General features: G+C 45.6%; 1 pseudogene; it reads right to left on the reverse strand.

Moving 5' to 3' along the window:
* Positions 1 to 21,805: 21,805 nt before the first annotated feature.
* LOC118529068 (high mobility group protein B1 pseudogene) lies at positions 21,806 to 22,431 on the reverse strand (annotated as a pseudogene).
* Between the last annotated feature and the right edge of the window lie 373 nt (positions 22,432 to 22,804).

Here is a 22,804-nt window from a genome sequence, read left to right on the forward strand (position 1 = left end):
CTGCTGCCGCTGGGGGATCCAAGCCCGCTTCCTGTGCCTCCATTCTAATTTCTGGCTAGGTCCTGCTGCCAGGCAATGAGGCTGAGGGAAGTGAATGACCACGGACTTCGTGTAGCCAGAGTCCTGAGTTCAAATTCCAGCTGCACGTCTCGCTCTGTGGCTTTGACCCCTTGAACCTCATGTGTCCTCATCTCTAAAAAAAAAAAGGCCTTGTGTCTACTTATTCTGCAAAGGGCAAGAGGAAACGTGGCTCCCTGATTGCCACACAGAGAGGGTGGGGAATTGTATTGCTCCGGCTCAGAAGCTGACCCAGGAGGAGGGACTGAACACAAGGCGGTCCCCATTTGCCTCATCCAACCTTCCCCTGGAGCTCCTTGCTCTCAGGGCCCTGTGGGGTCCCAAGGAAGCATGGCCCCATCCCCTCCAGGTTGCCCACAGGCAGGCATAGGATAGAACATGGCAGGGGGCGCCTGGGGGGCTCAGTGGGTGGAGCGTGGGACACTTGAGCTCAGAGTTGTAAGTTCGAGCCCCTCGTTGGGTGTAGAGATTACTTAAAAATAAATCCCAGGGCTCAATCCCAGGACCCTGGGATCATGACCTGATCCCAAGGCAGATGCTTAACCAACTGAGCCACCCAAGCGCCCCCAAAATAAAATTAAAAAAAAAATTTTTTTTTTTTTTTTTTAAAGAACATGGCAAGTCCACAGGGAGGTGAGAATAAATGGCTTTGGGCTGGTCATCCTCCAAGATAGGGCAACCCCACATTCCTTCTGCCTGGAATGCCCTTCTGCCCCTTCTCCCATGTCCTCTGAATATTTCATTATATTCTAAGGCTCAGGCCAAAAGTCCTTCACTTCATCATGCCTTATCTGACTCCTCCTCCCTCCAATCCTGGGCTCCCACAGTCCTGGTCTATCCCTCTCTGCTGGGAACAGCTCCTCAGGCCAGAGATTTGGGGCTGGGTTTGGGCTTCTGGCACAGAGAAGATGTTTAATGCACATACAAAACATTGCCAGAAAATGAGGAAGACTTCATGGAGAGGTGACCTGGAAAGATGGGAGGACATTTCAAGAGCGCAGGGGCAAAATGCTGGGATTGTGTGGGGAAGGGGGCGCCATCCCCAGCTCAGGAAAAGATGTGGACTTACTCAGGGCAAATAGCCCTGAGAGGAAGGTAGGTCCAGGAGGGCGGAGGTAGCTGCAAGACCTGGGGAGGAGAGGAACTGGTTCCTTAGAGGGTCTCCTTGGAACCCCCAAACCGAAATTCCTCGCTGTCTGGCCACAGTGCTGGGGCCACGGCTTGGGACTCATCCAGCCCTTCTCTGGGGGTCATGACCCCGTCCCCACGCCTTCCTCTCCCCACCATGCCCCATCTTCTCCTCAGCCACCACCTAGGGGGGAATCAGTGGAGCCAAGACCTGTGATAAGGCTGGAAGGCCAGGTGGCTCCCCGTGTGCCCCACTGGGGGCAGTTTTCAATTCTTTCATCAGCTTGGTTTACCAGGGGGCAGAATGGGAAGAGCTTGGACTGTGGAGTCAGATGGACCTGATGTCCCCCTGGCTCTGCCACCCCTCCGCTGGGTCACCTGGGGCAAGTGGCTCCCCCTCTCTGAACAGAGTGTTTCCTCACCTGTGAAACAGTAATGAGAGCATCCCCCTCTCCCCACCAGGTTGTCCTAAGGTTTATGGGACGAATGCATTTTACCAAAATGGAATTAGATAGTGGTGATTGTTATACAACCTGAAGTTGTATACTCTTTATCCTCCCCGAGGGCCCAGGAGTAGACTCTGGTCCCTGATCCCCCTGCCCTGCTCTGCCCCTCACGGTGGTTCCTGGTTTTCCTTGCACACACACCTCCCCCCCCCCCCCCCCCCGCCCCGCCTTGCCTTTCCTTACATGGAGGCTGGGCCCTGGTCCTGGCTGAGCCTGAGCCTCGGGCTGGCTTGTGGCATCTATACAGCTTGTCCTCAGGCCCCCTCCCATGGCCTTGCATGCTGACCTCCTAAATGTTTTTCCAGACAATGCCTGTTTTCCAAACCTTCCGCACTCTCCCACCTCACTGGTGGAAACTTACCCTTCCCAGGGCTTCCTCCCTTGGAGCCATGCTGTGGGGGCCCATTCAACTTACTGTGTCTCCTCCCCCAGATGCCATGCTGGCAGCTTCCTTCAGCATCTGGGGGTCAGATTCTGGCCTGGGTCCCAAGGCTTCACTTCAGAGGCCCAGAAGTCCCCTGCCCCATCACACAAAGGCACTGCTTCGTAAGCCCCGGGCCAGGGCTGAGGGATCATTTCCCTTCTCCCCTATTGACAGGCAGGAACACTGAGTTCAGAGAACCCGGTGCGGGCTCCACAAATGGGGAACGTGAAGGACGGACGAGCCCAGGGAAGCCAAACATGGAGCTTGAATCGATTTCATTCTAAATCACCTGGCTCTTCCTTGCTTCAGGTGGCTCCTCCCCAGAGTTCATCGGTCTCTCCCCGCAGGAGGGATGTGCGGGAGAACCTTCACCTATTCACACACCAGAACTAGCCAAGCCTGCTTCTCACCATGTGGGGAGCCAGAGGTCTCTTCCCCATGGTGAAAAAGGCAGAGGCCACGAAGAGTTTAACTTTCTCGCTTTTACATGACTTCAACAAATAGGTATTAAACAGCTTCTACGCTATTGTATGCCGGGCTTCATCCTCGCTCTCTCAGAGGCCCTGGTCTCCTTGGTTTTTTTTTTTTCATTCTTTTTAAAAATTGAGATATAATTTGCATACCATAAAATCCACCCTTTAAAGTGTAACAATTCAGTGGGTTTTACAACATAAGGTTGTATAACAATCACCACTATCTAATTCCAGAACATTTCCATCATCCCCAAACCAAACCTTGACCCATTAGCAGTCACTGCCCCTGCCCCCAGCCCTTGGCATCCAATAATCTACTTTCTGTCTCCGTAGATTTGCATATTCAAGACATATCATATAAATGGAATCATACAATTTGTGGGTTTTTTTGTGGCTGGCTTATTTCATTTAACATAGGATTTTCAAGGCTCATCCACATTGTAACATGTATCAGTGCTTTCATTCCTTTGTAAGGTTGAATAATACTCCACTGTATGGATATACCACAGTTTGTTTCTCCATTTGTCTTTTGGATGGACATTTGGTTTGTTTCCACTTTTTGGCTATTGTGAATAATGCTGCTGTGGTCCTTCATGTGAAGTCTTTATGTGGACATGCGTTCTCATTTCTCTTGGAGTTGATGTTTAGGAGTGGAACTGCTGGGTTAAATGGTAACTGTTCAACTTTTTGAGAAACTGCCAAACTGTTTTCCAAAGTGGCTGTACCGTTTTATATTCCCACCAGCAATTCCTTGCCATTTTTGGAAGATGCCAGGCATGCTCCTCCTTGCTCCCCAATTTCTTGCTTGGAAAGGCTAGGCTTTACAAAATTGTAACCCATCCCCACCCTCTCCACTCCCCTCTTCGATTGTTGTTGTCATTACTGACATCTGACACACTACGCATTTTTTACTTTATTTATTGTCTCCCCTCATTAGAATGTGAGCTTTGTTTTATTCATTGTATTGTTCCTAGCACAGTGCCCAGCACTTAGCACCTGCTCAGCAAATGTTCATTGAGTAACACAAGAATGAAGGCATGGATGGCATTGTGCTAGGCACCCGGGGTAGAGTATGGTGAAGCCTCAGAGGGGTGCCCTGAGTGTCACCAAGCTTGGACTCTGCCTCCACCTGTCAAATCTGTCATGCCGGCTCAACCCAGACCATTCATGCTCTCACCTCACCAACCACGGTGAGGGGGGACCGAACCTCTTCCCTAAGCTAGACAGAAGGTGGGGGAAGCAAGTTTATTCACCATGCAGTCATTACAATGGGCCCACCTGTCAGATAGGACACTGTTGATAGACAAGGGAACAGTTTAGTCAAGGATTTGAAAGGTGGCAATTGGAGAGGGCAGTTGACTTGATGGCAGTGGCCCGCATCGGTCCTGTCTGTCCCCCTCCAGGACCCAGGCTGCCTCGGACCCTGGATATGAGAGCTGCTTGACAGGAAAGGATGTTGGCTTTTCCCATGCCAGGAATGAGGGACAGACCATCCCAGCTGCAGAGCTGACCCAGTGGGTCTTTTATGGCCTCACCTCAGCTGGCCTCCAGAGGCACATTAGTCAAGAACCCTTCTGTGGCATGGGACACAAATCCAGTTCAAGCTGAAGAGAAGGAGCAGTTCACTGGAGCATATGGTACTTAGAAGTGCAGGGGAGGGGGCAGCCAGTCTTCAGAATGCTGACAGCCAGGGACACACATGTCCTGGACTCTCCCACTCTTGTTCTCCTCTCTCATTTGTTTTTCTTTGCATGTTGGTTTCATTCTTTCCTACCACACATGGGGTTCTTCATGGGACAGGGAGCTTGGCTATGGAAATCAGCTTAGTGGCCCTGCTGCTCTCCTCAGAACAACCCAGAGAAACAGTTTGGCCCAGCTGTGATCATGTGCTCACTTCCCTCATACACCCGCACAAACAGTCCATTCCCATCTGCAACTATTGTCGGTATGGTTACACCAGAAAACCAGGCAGGCTTGTTAGTCTCTCACATAATGCTTGCTAGGTACTAGGTACTTTGCAATATGATTTCTTTTAATCCACACAACTGCCCTGCAGAAAAATATACTGGTCAGGCCTTTTTTGGCTCCTACCGACAGAAGCCCAGCTCAGATCAGCTTAAGCCAAAAAAGGAATTTATTGCTCACATAACTGATAAAAACAGGAGTGGACTTTAGGCATAGCTGGATCCAGGGAGTCAGATTAGTCTGGGCTATCTCTCACTATCTCCAGCTCTTTTTTTTTTTTTTAAGTTTATTTATTTTGGGGGGAGCCTGGGTGGCTCAGTTGGTTAAGCATCTGCCTTTGGCTCAGGTCATGATCCCAGGGTCCTGGGATTGAGCCCCACGTCAGGCTTCCTACTCAGCTGGGAGTCTGCTTCTCCCTCTCCCTCTGCCCCTCCCCTGTACTTGTACTCTCTCTCTCTCAAATAAAGAAATTCTTAAAAAAAAAAAAGTTTATTTTTATAAGTAATCTCCATATCCATTGTGGCATTCAAACTCACAACCCCAAGATCAAGAGACACAGGCTCTTCCAACTGAGCTAGCCCCTCACTAGCTCCAGCTCTTTTAAAATTTTTGTAAAATAGGCTCCACACCCAATGTGAGACTGGAACTCACAACCCTGAAACCAAGAGTCATATGTTCTACCGGCTGAGCCAGCCATGCGCCCCTTAGCTCCAGCTCTTAACCTGACTCCCCTCTGTATTGGCTCAGGCACATTCTGCCCACACAGCTGGAAAGATACACAAGGCATCCAAAGCCCAGATGTCCTTTATAGCCCTCAATACCAGGGGAAGAGAGGGGCCTGCTCTCTGTATGTAGAGCAAACTACTTGAGGAGACTCTGACTGGTTCCTATGGAGGTCACCTATCTACTCAGTGGACAGAAGAAAGGCAACCCTAATTGGCCAGGCCAGGTCACATGCCCACCCCTGCAGCCAGAAGATAGGATAGACCTATGGGTTGTGGTGCCACCAGAACTGGGAAGGAGCAAACAGATTGCATGGCCAGCTGTCGTTGGAATAATTTTCCTATTGTACAGATTAGGAAACTGAGACATGGGGAGATTAAGAAACTTGCCAGGGCTCTATGTACTAGAGATTCAGCTGGGATTCAAACCTGTCTGTCTGCTCCTCCCAGAACATTACCCTGCTCCCTTTTATTTTTTTATTTTTATTTTTAAAAAGTATTTATTTATTTATTTATTTGGGAGGGGTGCAGAGCAGAAGGAGAGAGAATCTCAAGCAGACTCCACTCCCCAATGCAGGGCTCAATCTCATGACCCTGAGATCATGACCTGAGCTGAAACCAAGAGTAGGGCGCTTAACCCACTGAGCCACCCAGGAGCCCCTGCCCCCCTTTAAAGTGATATTAAAACATCACCTGAACAAGTAGATTCTTCCCAGCACCCCTTGCAGCAGCTGTCACAGAGAGGATGCCCTGGTAGGAGGGGGTGGCCACACGCTCAGATTAAATTTTTTTATAAGCCCTGCTCCATGATTGAAAGAGTCTCTGAGGTCATTAACTCCTGTTGCCATACTGAATCAGTAATCAGCCACTTGGCCTCTGTTTGGACATTGCCCATGACAGGGAACTCACCACCTCCCTACCCAAGGTAGGTAGCTTATTCCAGATGTGAACTAGTCTAATGGTTAAAAACATCGCCAATGGTTAGAGACAGAGCAGTCTGGGCTGGCTCCTGATCGTCTGTTTGTCTTCATTCATCCGTAGGAAAGCTTTTGCATTATAAGTGGAAGAGTAGACAGAAAGGCAGAGGGGGAGCCATTTAAATATTTGAAAGTTGTCATGCACCCTTCCTCTAACTCACCCAGTCATCTCTCCAACTTCCTTAACTGCTCTCCATTAATGAGAATATTAGTGACAATATAATAATAATAATAGGGCGCCTGGGTGGCTCAGTTGGTTAAGCGACTGCCTTTGGCTCAGGTCATGATCCTGGAGTCCCGGGATCGAGTCCCACATCGGGCTCCCTGCTCAGCAGGGGGTCTGCTTCTCCCTCTGACCCTCGTCCCTCTCGTGCTCTCTGTCTCTCATTCTCTCTCTCAAATAAATAAATAAAATCTTAAAAAAAAAATTTTTTTAAATATAATAATAATAATAATAAATTATTCTATCCCTGGGGGCAGCATCTATAGTCTCAAGAGCCCTCTAGAAAAATGTGCGCCTCAGTGAGTAGAGCACAGAACACAGGGGTCTCTCTCCTCCTTCACTGGTTTAACTAGAACCCAACATCTCTTGGTTTGGGTAGCCATGAAACACCGTTGGCTTAAATTGGTTCTATGGGGTGTGCTGTTTAGCCACATCATCTCTCCGTTGTGGACAGTGACACTGACATTTTTTTTTAATCAGAAGTGGTGGGTCAGGGGTGGCTCAGTCGGTTAAGTGTCTGACTCTTGATTTGGGGTCAGGTCATGATCTCAGGGTTGTGAGATCGAGCCCCACATTGGGCTCCGTGCTGGGCGTGGAGCCTGCTTGGGATTCTCTCTCTCCCTCTCGCTCTGTCCCTCCCCCCACCCCCTCTCCCTCTCTAAAAAAAAAGAAAAAAAGTAATGGGTCAATGGTGGTTTTTTGTTTTTGTTTTTGTTTTTTTGCAGAAATGAAAAAAAAATCTTAAAATTCATATAGAATTTCAAGGAACCCTACATAGCCAAAAACAATCTTAAAAAAGAAGAAAACTCATGTTTCCCAATTTCAAAACATGCTACAAAATTACAGTGATTAAAACAGTGGTATTGGCATTAGGATAGAGGTATAGACCAGTGGGGTAGAATTGAGAGCCCAAAAATAAACCTTCACATCTGTGGTCAATTGATTTTCCACAACAGTGTTGAAACTATTCAATAAGGAAAGGACAGTCTTAACAAATGGGGCTGGAAAAACTGGGCATCCCTATGCAAATAATGAAGTTAGACTTTTACCTCATACTGTATATAAAAATTACTCAAAATAGATCAAAGACTTAAATTTAAGAGCTAAAACTGTAAAACTCTTAGAAGGAATCATGGGGGGAAAATCTTCATGACTTTTAGATTTGGCAATGGTTTCTTCAGTATGATACCAAAGCACAAGTGACAAAAGAAAAAAATAAGTAAATTGGGCTTCACAGAATTTAATACTTTCGTGCATCAAAAGACACCATCAAGAGAGTGAAAAAGCAACCAACAGAATGGAAAAAAATCTTGCAAATCACAAATCTGATAAGGGTTTAATATCCAGAACATATAAAGAACTCCTGTAATTCAGCAGCAGAGAGACAAACATCCAATTTAAAAATGGGCAAAGGAGGGGCCTCTGGGTGGCTCGTTGGTTAAGCATCTGACTCTTGATTTTGCTCAGGTCGTCTGACTCTTGATTTCAGTTCAGGTCATGATCTCAGGGTCGTGAGATGGAGGCCCCCGTTGGGCTCCACTGAGCACTGAGCATGGAGTCTGCTTAAGTTTCTCTCTCTTTCTCCCTCTGCCCCTCCCCTCCCAGTGCGTACGTGCTCTCTTTCTCTCTCTAAAAAAATTTTTTTTAATTAATTAATTAAAATGGGTAAAGGATTGTGAATAGATAGTTCTCCAAAGAACATATACAAATAACCAAAAAGCACATGAATAAAAGCACTCAACATTATTAATCATTAGGGAAATTCCAATCAAAATCATATTAGATACTACTTCATACCCACTAGGATGGCTAGAATTAAAACAAAACAAAACACGATCAAGTGTTGGCAAGGATATGGAGAAACTGGAATGCTTGCATACCCGTTGGGAATCTAAAATGGTGCAGCCACTGTATAAAACAGTTCGGCAGTCCTTCAAAAAACTAAACAAAGAATTACCTTATGATCCAGGAATTGTACTCCTGGGTATATAGCCCTAAGAATTGAAAACAGGGTCTCAAACAGACACTTGCATACCCATGTTCATTAGAGCATTACTCACAATAGTTGAAAGGTAGATACAGCCTGAGTGTCCATCAACATATGCACGTATAAATAAATTATGGTTCATATGTACAAGAGAATATTATTCAGCCATAAAAAGAAACGAAGTTCTTCAACATGGATAAAACTTGAAGGCATTATGCTAAATGAAATAAGCTAGATACAAAGGGACAAATATTGTAGGATTCCACAGAATCTAGAATATCTAGAATAGGAACATTCTTAAGAGACAGAAAGGAGGCTAGAGGTTACCAGGGGCTGAGGGAAGGGGGAAATGCGGAATTATTGCTTAATAGGTGCAGTTCCTGTTTAGGGTGATGAAAATGTTTTGGAAATAGATATTGCTAATGGTTGCACAAAATGTGAATGTACTTAATGGCACTGAACCGTACAATGAAAAATTATTAAAATGGTAAATTTTACATCATCGATGTTTTACCACAATTAAAAATTCTTTACATGATTAAAATGGCAATTTTTATGTTGTATATATTTTACCTCAGTTAAAAAAAATAAAGAGCAGAGCTGCAAGTTCTAAAAATACCTTCAAGGTAAACTTCAGAAAGTGTTCCTCTTCCTGTGGTTAAAATTGAGTGGCGTGACTTCATTTTAGCTCCCATTTATTTTTATTTTTTTAAAGATTTTATTTATTTATTTGACAGAGAGACACAGCCAGAGAGGGAACACAAGCTGGGGGAGTGGGAGAGGGAGAAGTAGGCTTCTTGCGGAGCAGGGAGCCTGATGCAGGGCTCGATCCCAGGACCCTGGGATCATGACCTGAGCCAAAGGCAGACGCCTAATGACTGAGCCACCCAGGCGCCCCTCAGCTCCAGTTTAGTCCCTCAACCTATAATATGCACTTGGAGAGGGAACAGATTACACAACCATATGCGGTGACCACATGCTCGATTTTAGACTTAATGTCTGTTTCTGGTTGGTCAAGATCACATTGGGTCTTCATTTTGTTATCCAGTGTACTTGCCATCTCCCCAGCTCTGTGACACCTACTGGACTGGATTACACCATCTTCCACACCATTGACTGAAAGGTCAAACTCGGCAGAACTCTGTGGCTCCTCAGTAGAGACCTCCTGCCAGATTTGTACTCTGGGGGTATGGCCATCTAACTGCCACTCGTCCTACCTGTGCCTCTGGAGTATCTGGAGTAACTCATCATCATGTCTTGTCCTGCCTCCTTCCTCACCAGTCTCCTCCACATTTTCCCACATTATCCTCAAAGATGTCTTAAGAAGTAGACCAAAGGCTTTACTGCGCTCCAGACACAGGGTATCTCCTTCGTCTGCCAGTCTGGACAGCCTATTACAGAAGAAAATGAGATTATTTTGGCCCACCTGAATCTTTGAGGGAGGGGGATAATGTGGGGCAATGGTTTTCCAACTTGTGCATGCATGAGGATCTCCTGGAGGGTGACTACTAGGCTCTGCCCACGGAGTTCAGATTCAGGACATCCAAGTGGGGCCCCAGCACTTGCATATCTAGTAAGTTTCCAGTGATACTAAGGCTACTGGTCCAGGAACCACATAAGGTACAAGAGCAAATGCTTTGGAGTCAGGTAGACCTTACCTTGCTTGAGCATCAATTTCTTTGAAACCAATCCCACCTCATGGAGTAGCTATGAATTAAAGAGGGAATGCATGAAAACACTCAGCTTGGTGCCTAGCACATAAGGGATCAATAAACACTGACTCTTAGTAATATGCCTAGTAATGAATTGGTGCTGGCTGTTCTTCTGAACAGCTCACAGACCGTTGCTGGATCATCCATCTGCAAACTGGAGTAGGGGTTGGTCAGTTACTGGTCCTTAGCTTTTCTTGGGTTCGCCTGGGTAGTGGGTAGGCTTCAAAATTGGTTACCTGAAGAAAATAGATGGATTCACTAAGGAAGAATGAAGAGAAGAGTATAAATCCTTCAAGTGGGAGGAAGGAGCCCTGGCTGAACCGGGGGAAGGACCCCTCTACCCACTGCTTCTCTTTTACCTCTTAGCTGGTTACTTGTGATGCTATCAGAATCTTACTTTACACAGCCCATTCATAGATATCAGGTCAAGAAATGGGTGCCCAGCCTAATCTGGCTCCCAGGCACGGAAAACCTCTGCCCCAGATGGATGGGACTCCCCCAGCTGCAGGCCAGCCGCACCCCGAGCATCCTCATTCCTGCCACACCTCAGACGCTGAGCTCCCCACCCTACTCTTGAGATGCATGTTTCAAAACTGAGATGTCACCTCAGCTTCTATTCCCGAGATTCTGTGTTGGTTCCTGCCTGGTCCTTCTACCTCAGTGGCAGTCCCCAGGCTCAAAGGTTGAACAGGACTGGTGGACAGAACCAGCCAGGCAGTAGATTCACCCACCACCTCTGCCCCCTTTCCAAGCCCACAGGCCTGGGCTGAGAGGCCCTTCCCACTGCTTACATCCCTCCCCCCAACTTTCCCAGACCCTAAAGGATGTCCAAGAGCTCCAAGAACCGTAGGGGCAGAGCCTGCCCCGGGATGCACTTCATACCTGCTGCAGGTAAAATGAGGCAGTGGTTCTGGGGCTGGACTGCTTATCCATGTAACCATGGATATGTTCATGAAGCTCCTGGTACCACACATGGTTTCCTCCTTTGTCAGATTGAAGCTAATGATCTTACGTGCCTCAGAATTGCCGAGATTACACGGGATATTTTATGGCTAGTGTTTAGGACAGATCCTGACACATAGGAAACTCTTAATAATATTGACTTTTATTACTATTAGTTTCTGGACCAGAGTTTTTTTATTTTTTTTGTTTTTATTTTTTTAAAGATTTTATTTATTTATTTGACACAGAGAGAGAGAGAGCACAAGCAGGGGGAGCAGCAGAGGGAGAGGGAGAAGCAGGCTCCCCACTGAACAGGGAGCCCGATGTGGGGTTCAATCCCAGGACCCTGGGACCATGACCTGAGCCGAAGGCAGACATTTAACGACTGAGCCAGCCAGGTGCCCCATGGGCCAGAGTTTTTTTAAACTACTGATATTTCACCTTCTGTAGGAGGTTCGATAGTGTCTCCCCCTCCCAAAGATATAGAAAGTCCTATCCCCTGGTACCTGTGAATAGGACCTTATTTGGATAGGCTCAGTTAAGGATCTCAAAGTGACATCCTCCTGGATTTAGAGTGGGCCCTAAATCTAATGACTGGTGTCCTCACAAGAGAAAGGACGTAAAGAGAGACACGCGGGCAAGAAAGCCATATGAAGATTAGATTATTCTGCCACAAGCCAAAGAACTGGAGCCACCAGAGGCTGGAATGAGGAAGGAAAGATTCTCCTTTAGAATTTTCAGAGGGAGTGTGGTTCTCCTTGCAACTTGATTCCCAACTCTGGTCTGCAGAACTGTGAGAATAAAAATGACTATAGTTTAAGCCACCAAGTCTGTGATGAGTTGTCATGGCGGCCCTGGGAAATGAATACACCTTTCTTTCTGATTGTCCAGAGGCCCTGCCCAGGCTCACTCTCTCTTGCAAGGGTCTGTTCACATTTCTCTCTCCTCCTAGCAGAAACTCCCAACTCTCAGGGAAATCTACCTTGGTGTTTAGTGGGGAAAAAAATGATAATTTAGCTACAAAGTCTTTTGCTTTGAGCATTAAAAACCTTCCCTCACACACCTGCTTTCCAAATGAAGCCTTCTTGGTGGAATGCGGGTCTGAAGATTTACAAGGCCCTCTTGGTCTCCCTGGCTGGGCTGGCTCACTCTGCAGAGGATACTTCTGCCAAAATGCTGACCACCCCGAAAAGGTCATGAGAACCCTATCTGTCCTGCTTGGCCTGTGGTGCTGGCTTAGCACATCATTGTCCAAATAAAAGTTTATTGACTTAAGGGATGAGGGAGGGGGTTTTACTGATGTCCCCACTCTACCCTAGTCCTAGAAAATTCCATGAGAAGTGAAAACATGTCCATACACAGAGTTGTACACAAATGTCTGAGAGGCTTTATTTACCATAGCCAAATCTGGAAACAATACAAATGCCCATCAAAAGGTGACTGAATAAACAAACTGTGGCATATCCATACAATGGAATACTACTCAGCAATAAAAAGGACTGATCTACCCACCAGTATAGACAAATCTCAAAATCATTATGCTGAATGGAAGAAGCCAGACACAAAAGAATACATACTATACTATTCCATTTATATGTAATTCGAGAGAATGCAAATTAATCTATGGTGACAGGAAGACCAGAAGTTCCTGGGGCTGGGATGGAGGGGAGATTGGCTGCAAAGGGACAGGAGGGGACTCCTGAAGGTGACAGAAATATTCTGCATCTTGATCATGGTCATGGTTACACTGATGTCTACATTTGTCAGAATTCATCAAATTGATAGTTTAAATGGGTTCAGTTTATTGTATGTAAATTATATCTCAATAAAGTTGATTAAGAAGAAAATTCTAGGGGCACCTGGGTGACTCAGTTGATTAAGCAGCCTGCTCTTGACTTTGCCTGGGGTCATGATCTTGGGGGATTGAGGCCCCTGTCGGGCTCTGTGCTCAACGGGGAGTCTGCTAGAGGATTCTCTGCCTCTCCTTCTGGCCCTCCCCGCACCTGCACTCAATCTCTCTCTCTCTCAAATAAATAAATAAATCCTTTAAAAAAAGAAAATTCTGTGAAGCTGTGGACCCTGAGTACTACATCTTCTATTTCAATAAAAATAGGATATGTGTCTTGCATGTGGAGAAGTCTATCTGAGAACTTATTTAGACAACAGATAGGTATTGAACACCAGCCCAGTGTGGGCATCTGGTTGGCACTGGTAAGTCCATAAGGCAGGTTCCGCCCTCAGGAGGCCCAAGGCTATAACACAGCTTGCCAAGTTCTCAAAGAGAGATGAGCTAGGATGAAAAAGATGTGCCGAGGCAAAGAATAAGAATTCGTGTCCCCTGTGCTTCCTTGCCTGAGATGCTTGTACCAAGTACTAAAAACATCTGGGCCCCATCCCTGACTTACTCAGAATTGCTGAAAAGGCCTGAGAATCTTTATTTTTAACAAGTGTCCCAGGTAAATCTTCGTATCAGGTAAGTTTAGAGAAAGTGCTTGACTGGATCTCCATTTCAGGCATAGGTGGGAATCACTGTCTCCAGCCAATTAGAAGACTTTGAACTAGAAGGGCATGTGAAGGGCAACCCACCCACCTATCTACCTCTGGCCAATGAGAATCCACCAACCCCTCCTTCCTCTCCATTCCTAGAGTCTCAGCCTATCTGCCAAAATTTCCCCTGTCTACTTAAATCTCTCCCCCTTCAGAAGCTCCTGACTTTTTGGTCCAGTCTAGGAAAACGAGAAAAATCCCACCATCTTCCAGAAGGGTAAAGGTTTTATTAAGCAGTTCTGCAACTTGGGTCAAACATACTGGTCCTTTGATTAGACAGTGTTTCTGCTACTCTGGCCTGAGAATTCAATACTAACCTTGTAAACCTAGTGAACACATTCCCCATGCTGAGAACGGTGGGTGTGAGGGTTACCATGGCCATAAGCACTTTCTACTCTGCACGCAGCCATTTTGTTTGCTTGGGCAAAGCCCCAGCACAACAGGAGGATGTTTGGTGGCAGTGGGGATACAACATTCAGTAAAGGTCTATGACACAGTTAGCGATCACTCTGTGCCTCAGGGGCAGCCACTAGACGCCCTTCCCAAAGTTGGCTAGGTTCCTCCCCAGGATGCCAGGTCTTCGGGCGGAAGGCAAGAGTTCAGGCCTTAGCTGCTGTCCCTCCCCCAGAAGAGGAAACTGTCCTCTCTTTGAGAACATGCCATGGTGACCATATTTTAAAATCCCAAATCAGGACATCATTCCTGACAAAAAATTTGTGGACTGATTGATGTGAGAAGTCCCTTAAAGGTATGTAAATCAAGTCCCAGTTACATACTGAATAAATTATATTTCTGGAAAAGAATGCAATCAAGGTAGACACTGTCCTGAAAAATCTAGGCCAGTGGTTCTAAACAGGGGTGCTTTTTTGACTACCAAGGCACATTTGGCAATACTTGGAGACGTTTTTGATTTTTACCTTGGGTGGGGATGAGACCAGGAATGCTGCTAAACATCCTACAATGCACAGGACAGCCCCACAACAAAGAATCGTCCAGCCCTAAAGGTCAGCCTGTGTCCAGGTCGAGAAACCCTGGTCTAGGCTCTGTGGTGCTGTACCTATGGACCCCACGGTGTTGACCCTGGCATTGGTTTTTGTCCTACCTACTTTGGTCCTGGTCTTGACATTGTCATCAGAGGGGAGATGCTTGGGACACTTCTGCTCTCTTCTGCTTCCTCCCTTGTGGGCAGATGTAAGGAGACAACTGCCTTTGAAGAGGTGCCCAGGCACCAACCCAAGCGTGATGAGAGTCAGGCAAGGTCTTGAGTCAGTATCTCCCACGGAGGAGTGTCCAGAGCAGAGATCAGCTGCAGCAAGGGTCAGGGAGGAACACCGGATTTGAAGGGGGACACTTGGGTTCTAGTTCTGGCTGACTCTGCTTCTGACTTGGTCACTTAACGTCTGTGCCTCAGTTTCTTCAGTTTCTCCTCTGGGCACAGGTTCCTGATCTTGCCTCCCTCACTGGGTTGCTGTGAGGGTCAAGGGAGATGAAGGGCGTGATTGGTTTTGGAAAACTCAAAGGTCAGGCAGCGCCAAGCCACAGAGTAGTCTCCTGTGTGTGGACACAGGGGTCCCCAGGTGGCCAGCAGGAGGCGGGAGGATAACCCTTGTGGGGTCACAAACAGCCAGGTATGATTGGAGCATGGAGGAGGGGACGGGGAGTGGCGGGCAACATGGTGCTGGGCAGCACATGGAGCCTTCCTTTGAGGATCCTGCTTTCTTTTATAGCTGTCACACAAAGGAGACAGAAACTCCTACACAGCCGTGTAGAAGTCCAGAAGTTTTTAGGGGCGCCTGGGTGGCTCAGTTGATTAAGCGTCTGCCTTTGGCTCAGGTCATGATCCCAGGGTCCTGGGATTGAGTCCCACGTCGGGCTCCCTGCTCAGCGGGGAGTCTGCTTCTCCCTCTCCCTCTGTGATATCTCTCGCTCTCACTCTCTCTCAAATAAATAAATAAAAATCTTTTAAAAAAAGAAGTCCAGAAGTTTTTAGGAATTGAGGAGTTTGGAAAAAATTTTTCCCACTTACAAAACTTTTCTAATTTCTCTTCATCTATAATCTTTGGCTATGGTTTTCTATTCATGCATGTGTGTGGGAGAGAACATCTAGTTTGTTCCCACCAATTTTTGTTAGATATTTAATTTTGTTCCAATTAATGTTTATTACTGGACATTTCAGTTATTCCAAATTTGTGTTAATATATACAACATAGAGAAGAAATAGCTACAAAAGAATTAGAGGGGCACCTGGGTGGCTCAGTTGTTAAGCGTCTGCCTTCGGCTCAGGTCATGATCCCAGGGTCCTGGGATCGAGCCCCGCATCAGGCTCCCTGCTCAGCGGGAAGCCTGCTTCTCCCTCTCCTGCTCCCCCTGCTTGTGTTCCCTCTCTTGCTGTGTCTCTCTCTGTCAAATAAATAAAAAAAATTTTTTTTTTTAAATTAGAAATTTAAAAGTAGATTTAGGGGCACCTGGATGGCTCAGTCGGTTAAGCATCCGACTCCTGGTTTCCTCTTAGGTCATGACCTCAGGGTCGTGAGACTGAGCCCTGTGTCAGGTTCTGCCCTCAGCACGGAGTCTGCTTGAGATTCCCTCTCCCTCTCCTCTCCCTCTGTCCCTCCGCCCTTCCCCCTACGTGTACTCATAAATAAACAAACAAATCCATAAATAAAGTGTTTTTGAAAGTCATTTTAAAAATAAATAAATAAAAGTAGATTTAAAACACCTTGAAAAGATGGACAGAAATGTTTAATGATATCTAAATGTTGCAAAATCACTTCAAAAGGAACTCAACATATGAATACTTCCGAAACATCAGCTGTGGGTGTCAGTGTTCATCACCTCACAACCATGCTGCTAATCAACCTGCATTGGGCCAACTATACAGAGCCTGCTCTAGCATCTCCTTCCCCAGGCTAACCTCCTACAGCACGTGTGACCCTTGGACCCTTGAACTACGTGGGGGTTAGGGTGCCCACCCCTGCACAGTCGAAAATCTACCAATAGCTTTTGCCTCAAATACAAAACTTAACTATTAATAACCTACTGTTGGCCAGAAGCCTTACTGATAACATAAATAGTTAACACATATTTTTTTAAAAGATTTTATTTATTTATTTGATAGAGAGGGAGGGGGGAACACAAGCAGGGGGAGTGGGAGAGGGAGAAGCAGGCTTCCCGCTGAGCAGGGAGCCCGATGCGGGGCTTGATCCCAGGACCCTGGGATCATGACCGGAGCCGAAGGCAGACGCTTAACTGACTGAGCCACCCAGGCGCCCCCACATATTTTGCTTGTTATATATACAATATCCTGTAGTCTTACAATAAAGTAAGCTAAAGAAAATGTTACTAAGAAAATTGTAAGGAAGAGAAAATACATTTAGACTATTGTGCTGTATTTATCAAAGAAAAAAATCCATGTATAAGTGGACCTGCACAACTCAAATTCGTGTTAAGCGTCAACTATATCAGTACACACGTGCATGTATACTTTTTTTTTAGAGGAGGCAGTGGGATATAGTGGTCATACTTTCTGCCCGGAAGCTAGAAGGAGACCCCTTCTGACTGGCAGTATAACCCTGGGGCTGTTATTCATCTTCTCTTGACTTCAGTTTTTTCATCTGTAGGAGTTGGATAATAATGATGGTATGTCAAAGGGACAAACAAGCCAGCCAGAGAAAGAGCACCCAGTGGCCAGAAATGGAACAATTTGAGTGACAAAATAAATAACATAGAATTAGATTTTTTTTTTGATTTTTTTTTTAAAGATTTCACTTATTTATTTGACAGACAGAGAGACAGTGAGAGAGGGAACACAAGCAGGGGGAGTGGGAGACGGAGAAGCAGGCTCCCCACAGAGCAGGGAGCCCGATGCGGGACTCGATCCCAGGACCCTGGGATCATGACCTGAGCTGAAGGCAGTTGCTTAACCTACTGAGCCACCCAGGCGCCCGATAGAATTAGATTTTAACTCAAAGTATAAAATAAGTATCCATGAGGTTATATTGATATAAATGACTGAATACATAAATAAATTGAGGAGAATTCCAAATAATGTATGTGGATGCTCTTCCCTCAAGGAGGGGAGCATAACCTCACTGCTGACGCATGGGCTGTGCACAGAGACTTCCTCCCAACCACTGCAGGGGAGGGGATAAGAGAGGCACTTTCTAGTAGAAACCTAGCAAATACTAGCTCAGCCAGGTGGTCGAGGTCAGCATCATTAGTGAAAAGTCATCTCGATAATATAAACCTTTGGTAGGATGCAATGAGAAGGGCACTCCACCTCTGAGGCCTTCCTCCTCCAAACCCATTAAGTCCTGTCTGGTCGGGAGGGAAACATCAGACAAACCCCAATCAAGGGGCATTCTACAAAATACCTGACTGCACTTGTTAAAACTGTCAAGGTCGTCAAAAACCAGGAAACTTGGAGAAAGGGTCTCAGCCAAGAGTGGCCTAAGGAGACATGACTACATGTGATGTGATATCCTGGATGGGATCCTGGAGCAGAAAAAGGATATTAGGTTAAAACTAAGGAAATCTGAATTAAGTATGTGTGGACCTTAGTTAAAAATAATGTACCAATATTAATCCATTAGTTGTGACGATGACACCATATTAATGTAAGATGTTAACAATAGGGGAAAGTAGTGTGAGCAATATGGGAATTCTATGTACTATCTTTGCAGCTTTTCTGTAAATCTATTCTAAAATAAAAAGTTTATCTTAAGAAGTGGATAATAGTGGGGCACCTGTGTGGTTCAGTTGGTTGGGCACCCGACTCTTGGTTTCCGCTCAGGTCATGATCTCAGGGTCGTGGGATCAAGCCCCACAATGGGCTTTGTGCTCAGCGGGGAGTCCGCTTGGTATTCTCTCTCTTCCCCTCTCCCTGTCTCTCTCTCTCTCTCTCTCTCTGCTCATGTGTGCATGCGCTCTCCCTCTCTCTCAAATAAATAAATAAATCTTTTTTTAAAAGTGGATAATAGGGGCGCCTGGGTGGCTCAGTTAAGCGTCTGCCTTCGGTTCAGGTCACCATCCCAGGGTCCCGGGATCGAGCCCCGCATCGGGCTCCCTGCTCAGCGGGAAGCCTGCTTCTCCCTCTCCCACTCCCCCTGCTTGTGTTCCTGCTCTCTCTCTCTCTCTATCAAATAAATAAATAAAATCTTTAAAATAAATAAATAAATAAAAAGTGGATGATAATGTTTAGGTTGTGTTGTTGCTTTCAGTGAGGGAACTTACATCAAGCATTTGGCATACTGGCATATGTTGTTTACAGTTAGCTATTAGTTATCATTATTGTTCCTATTTCTTTTATTAAAATAGGAATACATACTCATTATAGAAAAAATTTACATGCAAACCAAAGAAAAACATAAACCAAAGAAAAACATAAGCCAAAGAAAATAAAGAAGAACATCCATAATCTTACCCTGTCTGAGACAACTACCAATCACACCTGGCTGTGGGTCCCTGCAGACCTAATTAATTGTTTGCAAAATTTCAGTCACACCATATGTACACTATGGTAAGTGGCCATAATTTAATTTAGTAACATTTCTGCTGTTCCAACTCTTTGCTCTTACAAGTAGTCAAGCGTGTAAGTAATGGGTTAAATATTAATTAAGGAGAAAAAAGAAAATCCTGAAAAATCATAAAAATTGGGCACCAATGCTTAAAGTTACACAAACGGTGTTCATCAAAACAACCCTCATCTGAAAAGCCAATGACTGACTTTTCTAGATCTATTTTGTTTCATAATTTTTATAAAAATATTTTTTAAAAGCAAAGAAAAAAAGAAGGTAATCTGGCAAAATGTCGACAGTGGTTATCTCTTTTGTTTCCTTCGCATCTGGCTGTGATTGCCAGGTGCTCTACCAGGAGGATATTTGACTCTAAAGCAGCAGGAGTAGATGATGGTAGGGCTGTCTTCAGCCTCTCAGCTGGGCCCCTGGGCTGCTAAGTGAGTCTGAGACAGAGCCCCCCAGGACAGGCCCTCTGGGTGGGTGAGGGCTCCAGTGGTGTGTAGGGGCTTGCTGGCAAATTTTAGTCACTGTGCAAAAGAGTGATATAGAAAGCTAGCACTATTGCTCTTTCCAGAAGCCCAGAGAAACCAGAGCTCCTGCCTCTCTTATTTGGTGGCCCCTCCTCATTTACTACAGCCAGCTCAATTGATCCTCCTACAGTCTGGGAAGCAGGTAGACGCCTCTCCTCTGCACTTGATCTGCTCTCCCTAATGTCCCCAGTGACCTCAAATTGCCCCCCTTCCCTAATCATTTACATCCTCCTCCTTGACACTCGTGCCAGTATTTTACACCGTTGACCTCTCCTTTGCTTTGAAAAAGTTCTTTTTCTGCCAGGACTGCACTTTGTCTTGGCCAACTCTAACGGACTCTTCTTGGGTTGCGTTGCCGGTGTCCTTTCTTCTTTTCCACACCCTCCAGACTCTCTTCTTGGTCTCCCTCTTTTCTCTTTCTATGAATTCTCCTTTAGTGGCCTCATCAACTACCAATAAAAAACCCCCACCATGCATCGATGTGTTCCAAATCTTCAGCTCCTGTATTTCCAACTTCAGTCTTGTCATGATCGAAATGAACCTCTGGCTGGCTTAAGCAGAGAGGAGATGTATTGGAAGGACGGATCCACTCACCAACTTGCAGGAAAGGCTGAAGATCCAGGCTTAGACGTGATGGAGGCTGGAGCAGTTCTGGGAAGCCAAGCTGTGGGTGCAGCTGAGTAACTCCTTCAGAGCATGAGGACTGAAGAATGTACTATAAGAAGGTTACCTACCATGGAGTGTTTGCTGAATCTTAAATGATATGTATAGATAAGGAAGCTGAGGCCCAAAGAGGATGATTAAACTCACATTCCTTCCTTCTTTCTGTCATTATGCTCAGGATTAGAATTCTGGGAAGAAAGCATCTTGGTCTTGGCTGGGGATGGACAGAGCCCCTTCACTGACAGTCCCACCAAAATACTCAGTGGGAATGATTCTTTCCCCTAAAACTATAAACTTTTCTGAACGTGAGAGAGGGGAGTGGACCCAAGGGGTGAAAATGACAAATGTCTATCATATTTCTGCCCAGAAACGTCCTTAACTTCTGCCCTGCCTCTTTCCTACTCCACTTCTTCTAAATACTGTTCTAATAATTTCCCTGCCTTCATAAGTGGTCTCCCTACGGCCATTCTTCACCTCAAAATCTTCTCACCCACCAGCACTAGTCATCTTCTAAAATACAAGTCTGATCAGTCAAGCCCTGTTCCCTCCTAAAAACACTTTATGGCTTCCCATTGCCCTTAGATAGAGGTGGTTTTTTTGTTTTTTGTTTCTGTCTGATTTCAACTTTTATTACCCTCGTTATATGCAGGTGTGTAGACAAAAGCTTCTTACCAGCCAACTATATGAAAAGATAAATACTGTAAATAATTCATGTGATCCAAAATGGGCAAAAGCAAAAGACTATAGCTTCCCCCCAAGAAGAAAAATTTCAGACCTATGAAAAGGACAATACGTTTTAAAAAATTGTACTTACTTAGAAGCATTCAGAATATCAACAAAACAGGGATGCCTGGGTGGCTCAGTTGGTTAAGTGTCTCTGCCTTTGGCTCAGGTCATTGATCCTGGGGTCCTGGGATTGAGCCCTGCACCCAGGCTTCCTGCTCAGTGGGGAGTCTGTTTCTCCTTCTCCCTCTGCCCCCGGCCCCGTGATAATGAGCCACACTTTTTCTCTCTCTCTCTCTTTCAAATAAATAAAATCTTTAAAAAAAATGTGAACAAAAAAGCTGCAACTTTTTTTTTTTTTTGCAACTACAGAGTGAGAAGAAAAACAATTATTTCATATAAGCTGCATCAGAAACAACTGAAGATGAAAAAACTGTCATCCCCATATATATCTGATTTGGGCTGTACACCAACAGGAACTTGTTTTAAATTTCCATGCCCATACTGCTCCTGCCAAGATTAGTAGCTATTGAAAATACCACAGGGATAAGGGTAGCTAAAGACACATTCGGTAGTGTGTAAGCGCTATTAAAAAACCAAAACACTGTACAGTTTAAAAACAAACCTTACACGGCCTTACAATTTTTTTCATTAAAAGGAGTGAGCTGGGTACAGGGGGGTTAAATGCTTTATGGACAAGAAATAAAAGCTGCCCTAGAACTAACTTTTCCACCATCATCTTCCTCACCTTCCTTCTTTTTCTTGCTTTTTTCAACCTTTGGACAACTCCCGTTTCTGCTGCATCAGCTTCCCTGTAGCTTGGTATGCAGCGATATCCTTTTCCTGTTTTTCCTTCAGCTTAGGGCTTTCTTCTAGTGAGGCTGCCTGTCATCTGCAGCAGCGTTATCCCATGTCTCTCCCAGGTCCTTCGAAACATCACCAATGGACAGGCCCAGATGTTCTCCTTTGATTCTTGGACGATACTCAGAACAAAACAAGGTAAAGGCCAAAGGAGGCCTCTTGGATACATCGGGATCCTTGAACTTCCCTATTATTTCCCCTTTAGGAGGTATGGATACAGGTTTTCATATCTCTTTCATAATGAGCCTTGTCGCTCTTGGCCATGTCTTCAAATTTTCCCTTCTCTTTAGAAGACATGTCTTCCACCACTCTGAGCACTACTTAGAAAACTTTGAGAAGCTGGCTGAAGCATCTTCATGCTTCATCTTGTGCCCCTGCCAGCAAGTTTGCAGAAAGAATGCACATGACGTTTTCTGCCTCTCAGGATCCTTCTTAGGATCTCCTTTGCCCATGTTTAATTATGTTTCCTCTGTGAGGCTCAGAGTCACCCAGTGCCTGTCTGGCTCTCAAGTGCCCTAGTGCTATTTCCGTGGAACTCAATGTCCTGCAACGGCTCGGCTGTCCAGATAAAGTTATTAACATGCTTTACAAGGCCCTTCCCAAGCCTCACCTTCCCACAAAGCTTCCTTTTCTACCACCGCAGCCCCGCTGCTCCTCAAACATGCCCTCTGTGCCTTTGTACAGGTTCTTCCCTTTTCCTGAAATACCCTTTTCACATTCTTCCTCAGGATCCCATACATATTCGTCTTTCAAAGATGGGCTCAGATAGTATCTGCTCATGGAACTTTCCTCAGCAAGGCAGGATGAGTTGGTAACTCCCTCTTTTG

The sequence above is a fragment of the Halichoerus grypus genome, chromosome 2 (assembly GCF_964656455.1).
Source record: "Halichoerus grypus chromosome 2, mHalGry1.hap1.1, whole genome shotgun sequence".
Lineage (NCBI taxonomy): Eukaryota > Metazoa > Chordata > Mammalia > Carnivora > Phocidae > Halichoerus > Halichoerus grypus.